This window comes from Helianthus annuus, chromosome 8, assembly GCF_002127325.2.
Source record: "Helianthus annuus cultivar XRQ/B chromosome 8, HanXRQr2.0-SUNRISE, whole genome shotgun sequence".
Lineage (NCBI taxonomy): Eukaryota > Viridiplantae > Streptophyta > Magnoliopsida > Asterales > Asteraceae > Helianthus > Helianthus annuus.
Window position 1 is genome coordinate 159852193 of NC_035440.2, and position 14015 is coordinate 159866207.

The window sequence follows — 14015 nt, forward strand, 5'->3', positions numbered from 1 at the left end:
TAACTTTCGAAGGCTATACAACAAAAACATGCTCATACAACTTAATAATTACATCAACCTCGCAACCATTGAAGGCTATTCAAACCACCGGAAACCTTTGCCCTTTGCAAGCTTTCTTCTTCTTTTCTATTGTCGTTCTATTCCATGACATATGCTAACATCATGCGAAAAGTGTTGACATCATGCATGGAGATCTCGCATGAATTGTTTTTGAATCATGGAAATATGCGAAACGTGATATTATGCAAGAGGCTACAACACAGTGCATGCGAGCGTTGACTGTTGGAAAACTACCTCATGTGTGAGTTGTTGGATACAAGAGTTCATAACTATTACTCTTCATAATAGGCAACTAGATCTTGTCAGAATAATTGTCTTTACTTTTTTTTTTTTTTTTTGCATTTTAAGCTACAATTGCATTCGCGCTTAGTGTGCGGGAAAATATTAGTATAACATTTGGGCTCTCGTACTGCCAATATTGTCTGCTTTCCTCTCGATGTGTTACCCATCCAGAAACTCACATATTTGTTTATGGTTGCCCGGGTGAATATTTCCTACGAGGTTATCCATCCTAGTACTATTCCCACCTAAACACACTTAAGTGTTAAGTTTTCATATGCTCTTCAACCAATGCGTCAAAAACGTGTCAGTTATTTAAGAGACAGGACATTGTTTATGAAGCACGAATTTCTCGTTGCCAAGAATGATTTTTTTTGTGTAATAGTATAGGGTACTGAAGTGTAACATGTATTTCTATACAACTCATTTATTAACGGCAAACCCACCCGAATTAGCGAGCGACCCGTTTTACTTACTTACTTACCCGAGTCGGTCTTTGTTAACCCTAGAGAGGCTTTGACATCACTAGTTTGAGGCAAAGAGTGAGGATCGTTCAAGCAGGATTGAATAAAGGCGTTTGAAATTCAGGTAAATATCATATCAATTCTTCAAAGTAACATGTTTCTGATTTGTTTTTATATTATATGTTCATGTGTGTGATATTTGTTCAGATTTAGGGTTTTACAAGATGTATACTTTCGGTGCTAAACGACTGGATTTCTTCTTCGTTTTTTTTTTCTTTTTTGTGTGATTCTAGCAATTTTTAGTTTAAATACATATGGAATTGTAACTGTTTTGAGCATAAAGCTCCATTAAAACATCGATTACCGTTGATGTTAAGTTTGGGGGTGTCCAGAAAGCATATTTCTTGTTAAAATGTAGACTATTGTAACCATTTGAAATTATTATTTTTTTTTTTATCTAAGGGGCTGTTTGTTTACCTCTAATGAGGCTCTTAATGTTCAGACCTCTTACTGGTTCAGCACTTAATGGTTCAGACTGTTTGTGACTGTTTGTTTCAGGAGCAGATGTCTGAATGGTTCAGACATTTGCCTCTGAATGGTTAAGATTTAGACAGAGTCTGAATGGTCAAGACTTAACACCTCTAATCTGAATTGGTCAGACATTTGCCTCTGAACAGTTAAGCATTATACAGTCTCTTAATGGTTTAGACCTCTTACTAGTTCAGCACTTAATGGTTCAAACCACTTACTGGTTTAGCACTTAACCATTCAGATGTTGCCAAACAGCCCCTAAAACTGTCTGACTGTGAAAAGCGCATGGTTTCGGGCGACCCAACCAACCTGGCTGGTGCGGTTTGTTTTTTTCAAAAACCATAGTTAGTGGCTTGGCCCAAAATTTTAGTCGAAACTGTTTGAACCGGATCGTGAACATTGTATATTCGACATAACCACCAAATGACTTGTTGCACCTCTATTAATCAGTCTGTGTTATAAGATTAGCTTGTAATGGAAATCGAGATGCACGATGGCGTTGTATAGATTGGTTTGAGAAGAACCATCAAATGGATAAGGGAACCTTTATTAAGATATTATGGTTTGACGAATGTCGTAGTGCTTGGTGGATAGATGTAGTAAAGATAACCATTAACCAAGCTACCTTTTAATCTTCTTCCATAGCTGGTGTAAAAGCTCTGAAAAATGAACCTTGCAGTTAGTGTCACCATGGCAACTTATCTTTCTTGCTTCTTTCTTCTTATTGCTGTTGACTGGTTTTAAAGACCCGTGAGGTCCTGGAAGCCGAGGTGGGAGCTTCACGTACACTACCGTTGCTCTGTGTGCAACCAAAAGCTGCATCTCTTTTACATAATAGTCTTCTTCATCAAGTAAACCATTCACAGTCTCTTCATTCCTTTGGTTGTTTTAAATAGCAGCCTTCTCCATACCCTAATTTGGACCTTCATGCTCAAGAAGTGTTGCATCCAGACCGTTAGGTGTTTTTCTGATTGCTTTGCGTGCCTCAATTGCGTTTTTTGAAACCAAAGTTGTTTATGGTTTCTTTTGGATGTTTACACCTTAATGAATAAGTCTTTAAGTTGAAATAAGGTATAGGAAACTGCTTGGGTTGAGTGTAGATTGTCTTAGTTTTAGGGCGTACTTACTTCTACGACATTTTTTACTTTTGAAATGAAATGGCCTACATGGTAAGATGCAGGAGTGTTTCGTCTGTAAATGGATGTAAAATAGGCGAAGTTATTCTGTTGATAATTTTGAAGGCTTCGGCTTTTCTAATCATTATGATATGTCAAAATGAAGTAAATTAGTGCTTAATTATTGTCATGAGATTAGAAGACTCGCAGATGAAGAAATTCTTAAAGCATAAACAATAAGTCCTTTTTCTGGCAAAATAAAAGGATTTAAAATTTCATAGGATTTTATAATATACACCAAGTGGGAGATTATAGAAATCATCAGGGTTTTTTTTATTTAATTATTTGCTGAGTATATTCAGGTATTTCTGTAGTTCTAGTTTATATAATTATCACTTGTGACCTTGTCTAACCAGTTGAAGATAATTGCTTAGTCAAAGCTTGGAATTAATTTCATCTTGCTCAAACTATGCAAAATATGTTTCCACAAGCTATTAAATTGTTTTTTTCTTACAGAAAAACACACACACATAGGGGGTGTTTATTACATCATCATCGTCATCATACTCAGAAAATCCCACTAATAGCTAAGCTAAGGTAGGGTCTGAGGAGGGTAAGATATAGACAGCCTTACCTCTACCCCGTAGGAGTAGAGAGGCTGCTTCCGGTGAGACCCCCGGCTCGATAGTAGTTTTGCATCAAGCCTTGGACATAAGGCACATAACAATCAGCAATTAAGACAAAGGCTGATTAGTGCATGTACTCCCTTGTCTTTCGGCTATCAACGCCACCACATGATGTATGATTAACCATCCCCCTCTTTTAACGTTATTTTCACGAAATTAGTAAAATAACGTTAAAATAAGTGCACTTTCACCCCCCCCCCCCCCGAGCGCCCACACATATATACATTATATGCGCATTCCACAAGTGGGGCGTAATAGGGGGTGTTTATTACATAATAATCAATTAAAGTAGGAGAGAGAAAGAGAGGCGGGTATGCAATTACATATCCGTCTTATGTATCATAGTTAAAATTATATGTACAAATGTTTATGTGGTTTTCGCAGTTGTTTGCTTAACATTGTTTCTGTATCAAATGACCCGTTTTCATACACACGTGTATATTTATATATTTAGACTGTATTAGGTTGCAGAAATGAAGGTGAGGTCGTCAGTGAAGAAAATGTGTGAGTTCTGTAGAACAGTGAAACGTCGTGGCAGAGTGTTTGTTTTGTGCTCAGCAAATCCCAAGCATAAACAGCGACAAGGCCTGTCAACCATCTCTTTCCCGGAAGCCTCACTCACTTCCAGGTATTTCTTTCATCTTTTCATAGTTTCAATATTCATTGAAACCGGCCGAACTGCCAAATCGAAACTAAGTTGGCCGGTTTGAGATCGAAAGGGTTCGGTTCATGGTTTGATTTTTGCGGATTAACCGGCCGTTTGACCTTTATTATTTATGTAGTTTTTGAATCCGTAGCTTTGTATGTCGATTATAATTAATACAAACTAATGCTTTTTGAACACAAATAAAAAGTCGGTTTAACTGCCAGAACCGAATCGTGGCCAGTCCAGCTAACCTATTTAATCTGTCCTGTTCGGTTTATCATTTCCCAAAATCGTAGTTAACGTTTTGGCCATTAAAACTGGTTGAATTGGACCGTGAACAAGGGGGTGTATAGATGTGCTTTTAAATCGGTTGCCTGTGTTTGGTTTCAGAATATCAGAAATGCAGATGACAAGAAGCAGTTATCAAGCTAAGGATGCTTCGAGCTTTGGCATTGGAGGTGGCCTGGCTTCTCTACTGGTTGAGAGGAAGTCGCCTGCGATTTTTGCTGGATGGAGAGTCAGCCTTACGTCTCTTCTCCAGACACGTGCCAAATGATGATGTTATCTGCAACGCTAAATTTTGATTCTACAAGAAACTTTATGTGCTTGCTCCAAATTATCTTAATTCATAAAGATTGCAATCAAGCTTCTTGTATTCAATAATGAACTCAACTTTGTAGGATGGTCCAACTTTTTGTCTTGTTGAGTTTATACCAAATCTTTGTTTTGGGACTGTTCACTGACACATAGGGATGTGATTTTTTTACCGAAATACCGGTACTGTACCGACCGATCATAAACGATATCGGTTATCGGTAAGTAACAGTATCGGTACTGATATTTTTTGATAAAAAAGGTATTAGTACCGAATTTTACTAAGGACTAATATATAGAGTGAATTGCAAATTTTGTTCTTTTTCTTCATACGATATTTCAGGCGGTGTCCTTTTATCTTTAAAATTGACGAGTTTTGTACTTGGGGGCTGTTTGTTTACCTCTTAACGAGTCTTTTAATGGTTCAGACCTCTTACTGGTTCAACACTTAATGGTTTTATACTTGGGGGCTGTTTGTTTGCCTTTGAACGGTTAAGTATTATACAGGCTCTTAATGGTTCAGACCTCTTATTGATTCAGCACTTAACTATTCAGGTGTTGTCAAACAGCATCTTAATGTTTTATAATGCTATATGTTTTGTCCTTTGAACCTAACCTAGTTAATTTTTTGTTTAAATTAGATCACATAAGGGTATTTTAGTCTTTTTATCTATTTATTAAAAATATTTTAACATGTAAAACAAAAATCAATTTTAAGAATTAATATAATATATTAAATAATCTCTCTCTCTACCCCTCCCTCTACTTCTCTTCCTTGTCAACCACCACCAGCCACCGCCCTTCATCCCGCTTCTGTCGTTTCCACCACCATCATCTCCAAATCGTAAGATAATGCATACTTCCTAAGGCAATATATATATATTTGAAGACATAGAGGTAAATGAGAAAGTTAAGTTTGTAGAGAAACCCATTCAGATTGAAGATAGAAAGATCAACAATCTCAAACACAAGTGACTAGTTCTGGTCAAAGTGAAATGAGATTCCAAGAGAGGACCAGAATATACTTGGGAACTCGAGTCAGAGATGCAAAAGAAATATCCACACTTGTTCCAGTAGATCTCGAGGACGAGATTTAAATAAAGGTGGGGAGGATATAACAACCCTTCTAAAACACCCCTGACACCCCTACACGTCCTAAAATATACACCGTATACGAGAAACGACCCTAAAATACCTTGCATCGCTCGCGGGCCGCGACCCAGTTCCCTGGGTCTGTCGCGGGGCGCGACGGCCATTGCTTGCCGAACACTGCATAGCGCCACGTGTCCTATGTGTGTCAAAGCTACCCGGTTGACTCGACCAGGCTATAGCCTAGCCAGCCTACCTCGCGGGCCGTGAAGGCCGACCCCGTATCCGTCGCGGGGCGTGGGCCGCCATCCGAGCAGCCTATATAAGGGGCTTCAAGCCTCATTTCTTCAACGTTCAGAATTTCTTCCTCTCTCAAAATTCTCTAGTAGTCTAAACTCTCGGGGATTATACCCCTAAAAAGCGAAGCTCTGCCTCGTTGTAAGTATTATAACCCCCGATCACGTATTTGTTACCTTACCCGATTGATCTAGGGCTCCCTAACGCATGTCAAGGCTCTGCCTGACTTAGTCGTTGGAGTTCTGTTTCGTGTTACACCCGATTGATCTAGGACTCCGTAACGCATGTCAAGACTCTGCCTGACTCAGTCGTTGGAGTTCTGTCTCGTGTTGTACGGTTAATGTGATTTGGGTTATCTTACTCACACGTGTGCATTGTTTAATTTTAATAGATAATAATCAGGAGAATCACCAGGAAGCTATAGTAGTATCACCTAAGTCAACAATGTGAGTGCATCTTATTTTTATCACCAACTTGTTTTTACCAAAACCTCAAATATTTTAAGTTATACTTAACAGTGATTGAGTCTATGTATTCTACAATTACTGTCGGTATGTTGGGGTTTTGTATACATTATTTGAAATCCGTTACTATTGGACAAAGAGTTAGCCAATGAGTAACATGACCAACAAGTCAGGATTGACAGTACTGAATGAGTAACTGTGTAGATATAAACATTGTAATCGCTCTCAATACTGTAAAGTTATAAAAGCTGTTTTGATTAAACTGGGATGCACTCGCCAGTGTTTTTTTCTGATAAAACCTTTTTAAAAACACGTTTCAGGTAACATCATGTGAAGCTAATAGAAGCCAACTAGAGAGCACTGAAGGTTTAGAGTTGTGGCTATAAAAGTTACATAAATAAAAAGGAGATTTTGCTTTCAATAAATTAGAGTTTATCCCTATATGTATTGTAATGGAAACTTGGGTTTTATCCCATTTATTATTATAAAAATTTTGGTGTTTAACTCTGTCAAGTTTAGTCCCTGTAAGCGAATTAACTTGTTTTTGCCATACTAAGGCCTTCAAAACTTATTTCTAAGTTATGTAAAGATTATTTAAGGTAGGTTGAGTATATGTTGATGTTCCAGAGTATTTGTCGCATTAAACTGAGTACGTTTACGCACCAGTTTGCGTATAATTCTCCAGAAAGCGATGTAGGGTTTGAAATTGAACAAAAGTCAAAACATGAAAAATGTAAAACACAACCAAACAAACATTGGAATAAAATAACATTGTTTTATTGATAATAGAACTGTTCATAAAGATTACAAGCACAAATGTTACAGTCTCCCCTACTTGTGGAAATTTCGTCCCGAAATTTATTTAGAGGAAACTCGTGGAAACAGATGTGGATATTTTGCCTTCATTTGATCTTCGCGTTCCCAAGTAAACTCGGGTCCACGTTTAGATTCCCAGCGAACCTTGACCAAAGGAATGCGCTTGCGTTTAAGCCACTTGACTTCACGTTCCATGATTTCCACCGGTTTCTCAACAAATTTCAGTGTTTTATCAACACGAATTTCGTCAAGCGGTATGTGGAGGTTTTCATCAGCTAAACACCTCTTGAGATTGGACACGTGAAAGGTTGGATGAACATTTCCAAGTTCAGGAGGTAACTCAAATCTGTAGGCAACCTTACCGATTCTTTTGACGATCTTGAATGGTCCAACGTATCTAGGTGCAAGTTTTCCTTTCTTTCCGAATCTGATCACACCTTTCCAAGGTGAGACCTTAAGCAATACACGATCACCGACTTGAAAATCCAAGGGCTTGCGTTTTAGGTCCGCATAACTCTTTTGACGGCTTCTAGCTGTCTGAAGGTTATCACGAACTTTCTTAACCTTATCTGTTGTCTCTAAAATGAGGGCAGGTCCAGTAAGTTGGGCCTCGCCGATCTCATTCCAGCAGACTGGTGAACGACATTTTCGACCATAGAGAGCCTCGAAAGGAGCAATGTTGATGTTGGAGTGATAACTATTGTTGTAGGAGAATTCAATCAATGGAAGATGTGAATCCCAACTACCACCAAAATCGATCACACAAGCTCTAAGCATATCCTCCAGTGTCTGGATTGTTCTTTCAGATTGACCATCCGTTTGCGGATGATAAGCTGTGCTCAGATTAAGTTGAGACCCCATAGCAGATTGCATGGTTCTCCAAAAATGAGAAGTGAAACGAGCATCTCTGTCAGAAATGATGTTCAAAGGAACACCATGCCGAGCTACAATTTCATCTACGTAGATTTGAGCAAGTTTGTCAGCCGAAAAATCCTCACGGATTGGCAAGAAATGCGCTGACTTAGTAAGACGATCAACGACTACCCAGATGGCATCGTGACCTTTCTTTGTGCGCGGGAGTTTGGTAATGAGATCCATAGTAATGTTTTCCCATTTCCAAACTGGGATCTCTGGTTGCTCCAATAAACCAGAAGGACGCTGATGTTCAGCATTAACCTTAAGACAAGTAAGGCATTTTGATACATATAAGGCAATGTCTTTCTTCATACCAGGCCACCAATACTGAATACGAAGATCCTTATACATCTTATCTAAGCCAGGATGAATAGAATAACGAGACTTATGGGCTTCATCCATAAGCAAGGTACGAAGATTATCTTGGCTTGGGACTGATGCGTGTGTAGTGTAATATTATTTTGATGAGTATTTAAGCCCCTTTTTACACTTTTAGCCAAGTTTTAAATTTATAAAACACGATATTTACTAACACTAAACACACATATGGGCAAGTGCACCCATCGTGGACGTAGTATAGTGTTGGTAAGATACCGAGGTCGTCCAAGGACACAAGAGCTTTTAGTACCGGTTTATCCTCAACGTCTAATCAAATCAAAAGGTTAGAAAAATGTTTTAAACTAAGAAAAATAAAAACTAACTAAATGCTGAAAATAAAAATAAAATAAAAACAGATAGACAAGATGAATCACTTGGATCCGACACGTGTATTAGTATAACCTTTGATTATTTTCGCACTTTTGCACTTGTTTAAGAGATTATCTTAGTTATTGTAGTAGGCCCCTCTTTTGAAGGCGACGTTACCCTCAACCCAGTAGTTTGAGTCAGCAAGGATACAATCCTAAAGGGTCGGATTATTGAAAGATAATGAATTAAGTTATTAATGCAAATTGTGGTAGGCCCCGCTTTTGGCGGTGACGTTACCCTCGGCTAAGTAGTCTGAGTCAGCAAGGATACAGTCCTAAATAGCCGGGTTATAGTATTAATAGTAGTTAACTTATGAGGGGGTCAAAGAGTTTGGATCCCCGCCATCCAATACCTATGGGCATTGAAGGAGATCCTACTAAAATTGACCCAGGTCCCAAGCAGGACCTCTAAACGCTGAACAAGGGCAAGACCCTTACCAAACCGTTCCCTTAACCCCCGACCAGGTAGCCAACATACCTCCATATAGACCGTGGAGATATGAATGGTGAAAATCTTTTATTTTATATAGACAGTAAAATAATGCCAAGACACCACGGACAAACGATAAGGAAAGATCACCTTCAACATAAGTAACTAGTTATTAAAGTCATTAATACAAAACCAAATAAAAAGTGCAAAAGATTAAAAATAAAAAGTATTATACTAAACACTTGTCTTCACCAAGTGATGTAAGAGACTTAGGCAAACATGGCCTTGATTGTCAAGAACTCTTACTATCAATCTTGGATCCCGAGACGACTCACACACTCTACGATGGACAATGGATGATGGTGGTGGATGATGGTGTTATGGTGGTGGTGGGTGGTGGATGAAGTGTGAGAGAGGTGGTGTGCCAAGGGATGAGAGAGAATGAAACCAAGCTCCTCTATTTATAGGCTGAACAGAAGGCTGGACACGGCCCCGTGTCTGCTGGACACGGCCCCGTGTCCGTCTGACATTCTCTCTCTTCATTAATTGTAATTCGCAATTACAATTAATGCGCCTGCTGTACTTTCACCACGCTCCCGTGTCCGCTGGACACGGCCCCGTGGTAGGCAATGGAAGCTTCTACTGGTTTGTCTTTTCTGCTGCTTCCTGGGCACGCCCCCGTGTTCGCTGGACACGGGGCGTGTTCAGACTCTGTTTCTTCTCCTTTGCCTTGGGAGGTGCCGTTGAGGGTCTGGGCAGTCTACTTTTGTTCCTTTTCTTGTATTTATGGTAGAATTAGTTGTCTTTTTGCTTCTTTTGTGATTTTTGAGCTCATTTCATCCTGAAAATACAAAAGGAAGACAAAAACACTCTTTTTCCAACATTAGTACTTAAAAAGGGTTAGTTTTATGCCTTAATTGATGTGATTTATATGTTGCATTTTACACACATCAAATACCCCCACACTTGAACTTTTGCTTGTCCTCAAGCAAAACTCTTTAAATGTGGCTTACACTGTCACACCCTGGCTTTGCGGAAGCGTGGTTAATTTGGTGTGACTTCTTAATACCATAGCTTAATCATAACAAGCTATATGAATTAAAAATATGCAAGATCATCCATTGAAAATAAAAATATTAAACATTGTCTTAACGGGTTAACACCCAACAACCATAACTTGTCTAAACATTACAAATGCAAACTTAAAGTAAACATGGTTCAGGGACTGTGACTTGTCCAGGAAAGAGTCACAAGCCTCGAACCCTGGATGACCTCGGGCCTAATGCAGCGGAAAACAAGCCATACCGCGCCAGATCGTTAATTTCCTGAAATACATGTAAGTTGAAAAATCAACAATAATGTTGAGCGAGTTCATGCGAATAGTGCGTAAACAAACCTTTATCTTTATCAAAAACCTGGTATGTAGCAAATAAGGAAAAAGAGATCACCAATGGTTTGCAAGGCCATTGATATGTGTGAAGTGCAAGTAGGGATGACTCAAACCTAGCGGATTTATGCGTCGGGCACTAAGTCACCCCGAGGTCCGTTCAGCTGGACCTGGGGCTGGGCTCGCTACACCCAGATAGATCTACCGCTCCTGTCCCTCGGTCCTACTATGAGGATTAATGGCCTCAAGTTTCCGCCTACCCACTCACATGATCTAAGTAACAAACCTCCTTACGCTAACCATACCATGTATAAACATATTCATAATCATAGTAACATGTATTTCACCCCCGCAGTTTATAAAACTGAAAACAGTTAAGAGAAAAGGGGGACATGAACTCACAGTGAGTGCGTCACAATACCAAGTAATCCAAATATCCAACTGCTGTGCAACGACCTACATGTGCTAATTCTATTAGACGGATGGCCATGCCTTAGCTTTATAGTTTACATTTTCGGGAAACAGTTAGACAACCGTTCCGCGTATATACTTGGTAGAAAATCTCCTTCCCAAGGATGGGGGAATTAATACATGTGCGTTTATAATATTAAGTCTCACTTAATATATTTTATTTCTCATTCCAAAATATAATTATTTTTCTCAAAAATAATATATTTTCTCTTCGTATAATACTTTCCAAAATAATACGTCGACAAGATACGCATTCGTGAATATTTCCGTATAAAGTGTAAGTTACGTTTTGGCGATTTAGTGGTAATAGTAATTACCGTTGTAACTTATATGTTTGTCGTGAAGGCGTTGGTATTATTTTGGGTTCGACAAAGTTAGTAAATATTATTTTTACTCTAAAAATAATATTTATACATTTTCACAAAATAATCATAAACAGTGTTGTGAAAAATATATTTATCGAATAAATATTTATCACGTTTATTTTTGTGAAAATCCCACCTCCGAATATTTGTGATAAAGTCATGGCGAAATATATTTTGTAAACATTTCAAAAATAACTCTAACACTTGTAAATAATTTCTAAGTGTTAGATTTTAGAAAAATTTCGCCAGAGTTTCCCCTGTAACTGGAGGTGGCCACGCTTTCAAGCGTATCATTTTCTTTTACAAATCATTTTAACACTTCTTTTAAATCAACCAATCAATTTCCAACACATTAAACAAGTTTCAACAAATCATACTTGCCAACTTGTATGTAAGATCGCATTATTACATGAACTTGTAATTTTTCCGAAAGTCGTAATGTAGATCACCTTATATTTAGTGGATCTATGTATAAAATAATTTAGTCTTGTAAAAACCCCGTTTTTGGAACAAATCATCCTTTACAACTTCCCGACAACTTTTATAAAAATTGTTATTTTGTCGGATCTTTCGTTTCACAAGTGTTTATACACTTGTAGTTTATAAAAATCATCTTTGTTAGCATGTTATCCAACTTATATAAAACATGATTTTTCTCGACACCTGGTTCTACGAATGTACCACTTATACATACGTAGATCGGCTCGTTTTAAATACTATTTTGCATGTCAAAACACTTTTACACAAGTTCATGTTTCCCGTGTGGTGGAGTTTCACCTTTTAACCCTCGTACCGCTAGAAACAAGCTTATGTCAAGATTCGTGATCTTAACAAAGTCGGGTTAAACGATGATAAGAGCCACCACATCGTAGATCGGGTCTCTACAACCAACATATTCGAATACTACGACTTTTACACGCGTTATAAGCTTTTAACCAACAATATTCGAGTTTTAGAAGACTTTATAGATTCAAAAGATGGGTTTCCGACTTTTAACCGTTAAAAATCCTTTTAACCACTTTAGATACGATCAAGAGCGAGTTTTGAATGTTATACCTCTAGCTCGGGGCTAGGGAAGATCTTTGGCGAAAATGGCGTGGATAAAAGCAAATGAGCGAGGTCCTTTAACTTCCGCTTGCTTCAAAGCTCCTTATACGTGATCCCCGACACTTGTATATACTTGGAATGGCAAGACAAGAACCGAAAGATGGATGTGTGGGTGTGGGTAGTCACGGCCGAGAGGGAGAGAGCAAGAGGGAGTGAGAGTGAGTTGGTGAAATGGATGGCAAGTCTTGTGTATGTGTGGGGTTTTTATAGACAAAATTTGGTTCATCGTCCAACGGATTCTTATGCTTTCTAGATATCCACAATCAACAATTAAAATATTCAAAAGTGTACTCCTAGTTCCATTAGAATGGAACCGGCCTAAAGGGGGGGGGGGGTACCCGGTTGGATCTTGATTGTTCGGTTAGAGTTCAGTTACATTAAGTTGGTTACTTTTAGAGATTAACCCCGTTAGTTGTTTGATGCGTTATAATGCGGGTGTTAGGGTAATCAGGGACCCTAACTGGCTCAGAAAAATACTAATAATATTTCTTTCAATATTTTTTATGTTCCGGGTATAGTCCGGTTGTTTGGTTGGATAGTAATCCGTTAAAGTGCTTAAGTAATCTTTTAAGCGTTGTAAATAATATTTTTAGCGACACAATTTATTCTGCAAAGTGTCAGGAATATTTCCTCGTATTTTGGCACTTTATTAATTAGCTAGAAGCTAGTGTGTTGATAAAAGTGCTGTGTTTCGTGCTTAGAGTACGTTTTAGGCACATCCAATCTCTGTATCTTATTCCTAGAGACGCAGTTTAACAACCCTTGTATCCCTACACACACTATGGGTGTAGTAAAATATTTTTGGCTCATTCAGGCCTTTAGAGGCAGTGTTTGCCTGATGCTGGCTATATCAGCATGTCAAATAGGTTATCCGTCCAAATGCTACTGTGCTTTTGTGCATCATGTTTGTCACTAGAGTTCAGTAAGTAAATAATGTAGTGACGGAAAAATCAAAGTATGATGCAGATATGTACAAGTATCAACAATCAAGTAGCAGTTTATCAGAAATCTCAGTTAAGCACAGTAATTAGGCAACAATTAATAGTTAATTAAGTCGTACGGATACCTGGTTTTGTGAGGGTTGTCACATTCTCCCCCCGTTAAATAAATTTCGTCCCGAAATTTTAAATTCTGCTTGTAGAAGCAGGGTTCTTAGGAAATAAGTGGGGGTACTTCTCTTTCATTCGGTCCTCACGCTCCCAGGTGAATTCAGGACCATGTCTAGCATTCCAACGAACTTTGACGAGCTTGACACTGCTCCGGCGGGTCTTGTTTACTTTCCAATCCGTGACCTCAACAGGTTCTTCAACGAAGTGGAGCGTGTCATCAATATGAATTTCGTCGGTAGGAATGGCAACGTTAACTTGAGTTGGACTCCTCTTCAGATTGGATACATGAAATGTATCGTGAACGTTATTCAGTTCGGCAGGTAGATCCAACTTGTATGCTACGGTCCCAATTCTTTCCAAAACCTTGAAAGGGCCAATGTAGCGCGGATTCAACTTCCCACGCTTCCCAAAGCGTGCCACACCATTCCAGGGTGATACCTTCAA

General features: G+C 38.6%; 1 long non-coding RNA gene across 1 annotated transcript; it reads left to right on the forward strand.

Annotated features, from left to right (window-relative positions):
* Positions 1–786: 786 nt before the first annotated feature.
* Positions 787–4526, forward strand: LOC110865820. Its single transcript, XR_002550988.2, has 3 exons — positions 787–927; positions 3600–3763; positions 4172–4526. It is a non-coding gene; the product is annotated as an uncharacterized LOC110865820 (long non-coding RNA).
* Positions 4527–14015: the final 9489 nt, after the last annotated feature.